The sequence below is a fragment of the Macrotis lagotis genome, chromosome 7 (assembly GCF_037893015.1).
Source record: "Macrotis lagotis isolate mMagLag1 chromosome 7, bilby.v1.9.chrom.fasta, whole genome shotgun sequence".
In the NCBI taxonomy this organism is placed as follows: domain Eukaryota; kingdom Metazoa; phylum Chordata; class Mammalia; order Peramelemorphia; family Peramelidae; genus Macrotis; species Macrotis lagotis.
The window spans coordinates 157,297,127-157,299,781 of record NC_133664.1 but is presented as its reverse complement, the minus strand read 5'-3'; the positions used below and the strand labels follow the sequence as shown (position 1 = coordinate 157,299,781).

General features: G+C 40.8%; 1 pseudogene; it reads right to left on the bottom strand.

Moving 5' to 3' along the window:
- Positions 1–1,156: 1,156 nt before the first annotated feature.
- Positions 1,157–2,219, bottom strand: LOC141494184 (COP9 signalosome complex subunit 5 pseudogene; annotated as a pseudogene).
- Between the last annotated feature and the right edge of the window lie 436 nt (positions 2,220–2,655).

Sequence of the window (2,655 nt, the reverse complement as noted above, 5' to 3'; positions counted from 1 at the left end):
ATTTCCCTCAGCATCAGTTTATGCAGTTCTTTCCAGGCTATTCTGAAGTCCCTTCTTTAATGAGTTCTTATATAACAATAGCATTCTACAACATTCCTATACCACAATTTGTTACTCAATCGATGGATATCCCTCAATTTTCAATTATTTACCACTACGAAAAGAGCTGCTTATAAACATTTTTGTACATGCAGGTTCTATACTCTCTTTCGTGATCTCTTCTATGGACCCCAGTCCAATAATGGATTAAATCATCTATTGATTATCATCCTTACTGCCTAGCCCACTCACTGTCTTTGTTATTGTTGGGTCATGCCAATCTCATAAAGATGATGATAATACCTATACCAAACTATCAAAGGAATACTTTAATAAAACAAGACAAACAATAAAAATCACTTAGAGAATCAAATAGAATCCACATAGAAAAAATGTTTTAAAGCACAAAGAAAGAGGTATAACATTTCCTAGCTTCAAAAATAATAAAAATCAGTAATCATTAGAGCTATTTGTGCTAGTCTGAAAATGAAACAACTCATCAGTAGAAAAGATAAGTAGTGGTATTGCTCAATCAAAGGGTATGTACAATTTTAATTGCCCTTTGAACATAATTCCAAATTGCTCTCCAGAAGGATTGGATAAGTTCACAACTTCACCAGCAATGCATTAGTGTCCCAGTTTTCCCCATATTCTCCAACATAGGTAATTTTTCTTTTTAGTCATATTAACCAATCTGATAGGTGTGAGATGGTACTTCAAGTTGTTTTAATTTGCATTTCTCTAATCAATAATGATTTAGAGCATTTTTTCCATGTGACTATAGATAGCTTTAATTTGACAGTGAAGTTCTAATTCTGACTCTGTTTATGATCAGTAGACCTTAGTTTAGCTTTATTTTCCTTAAATTCTCAAATTTTAAAATGAAGACAGTAGAGATTTCATTTTAAAGAAATTTTTATTATAGCTCAGTTTTCCAAAGCAATCTTCTGAAATATTTTTAATACAACTAACAGAATTTCAAAGCACTTTGTTCTGCAAATCAGATTTTTGATGACCAATTTTAAAGTGTTAACTTGAGTATTTTTCTCATATTATCTGTCAAACAAAAGAAATACCTCTAATGAGGCAGAAAAGAGTAACTATGGGATGGGATTCTTTAAGAAATATTAATTTGATTGAAAAGTTTATCCTTAATAACCTGAGACATCAATCCATGGATAGCTTCTATGGTGGTTTTACAGCTGTCTCTTGTCTTCTGATTTTTGGTCATGTGTTTCCAAACCCAACATGAAACTCCCTCTTCCAGGCTGGGCTTCTGACTGTCCTAGTTTTTTAGATAAATCAAAGACTTGTCCAGTCATTCGTAAGTAAGCTGGAAGAACTCAGAGTATTTACCCAATATTGGTTCCACAGAAGTTCAAGCAATTATGATCCAAAGGTGATTTAAAGTAAAGAGACTTCCAAAGCATAGTACTGTTTGCAGTGTACTCCAAAGTCTTCTATCTTATTAAGTGGAATAGTCTGGTACTCAGAGGGACCTTCATCTGGTGGCTTGTAGCCCTTTGGATAGGTCCTAAAGGCACCAAGATTCACTTTTCCTTCAGATATTGTTCTTGTTGGATCAATACTGCTACAAGTGGTTCTTGAAACTGCTGATTGAGCATCTGGGTACTAACATCAATCCCAAAGAGCCAACAACCATAGCCAGGGTGACTGTGATACCAGACAATTGCATTTTCAAGTCGACCCACCTGTTTTGATTTTTTCTATATAGGCCACCATATATTCATATGCAGCAGCTTGGGCATTAAGTCGAGTTTCCGTGCCCTCTACTGGCAAAGCAAAACTGTCCATAATGATCATGGTTTCACCATCCTCTTTCCGGAGCATCAAACCCATCACTTCCAAGTTGCCTCCTGATCTCGCCGCATCACCATTTCCAGCAGGGCTAAGGCTGAGATCCGGCAGTACTTCAAGTAAAGGTGACCCTTGGTCCAGGGCTTGGCCGCCAGGATCTGCTGCTGCTCCTTGTCGTACCTGCAGATCTGCACGTGGTTGGCCAGCTCCCAGCTCTTCTGGGCCAGGCCGCTGCCCGGGGCCGGCCCGGCCGTCCCCGCCCCGCTCTACCCGCGCCGCCCCGGCCGCGGCCCGAGCGCTGGTCACCCTCGTCCTCCCTGCCGTAATGCCAGCCTCGGGCAGCGGGGCCTCGCAGCTGCCATGACGCCGGGACCCTGGGCTCGGAGCCCCGGGGACTACTGGGGAGCAGGGAGGGGGGCGTCGCGCCTTCGCGTGCCGGAGGTCGTGGGGGAGACAGGTACGAGGCGACCGACAGTAGACATTTCTATTGCTAGCAAAGGCCATGTTTTTGATCGACTCTGTTTCATTACTATGAGTTGTTCTTTTGTCTCCTCTTGAGGAATTGTTTCTATTGAGTTTGTACAATTCAAGTGTTCCCATGGTCAATTTTAATTAGATCCCTCTGTTACAAACCATAATGGTTTCCAAGGTCATTCTTCGGAAATTTTTTCTCAATGGGCCATTCCTTGGTTTATGAGTAGGATTTGTAATGGCTCATGTGACCTGAAATTGTACAAAGGACCCAAACCAGCAATCATCCCTTCAGATATGTTTATTGGTTCTGAAACATTTCCTGAA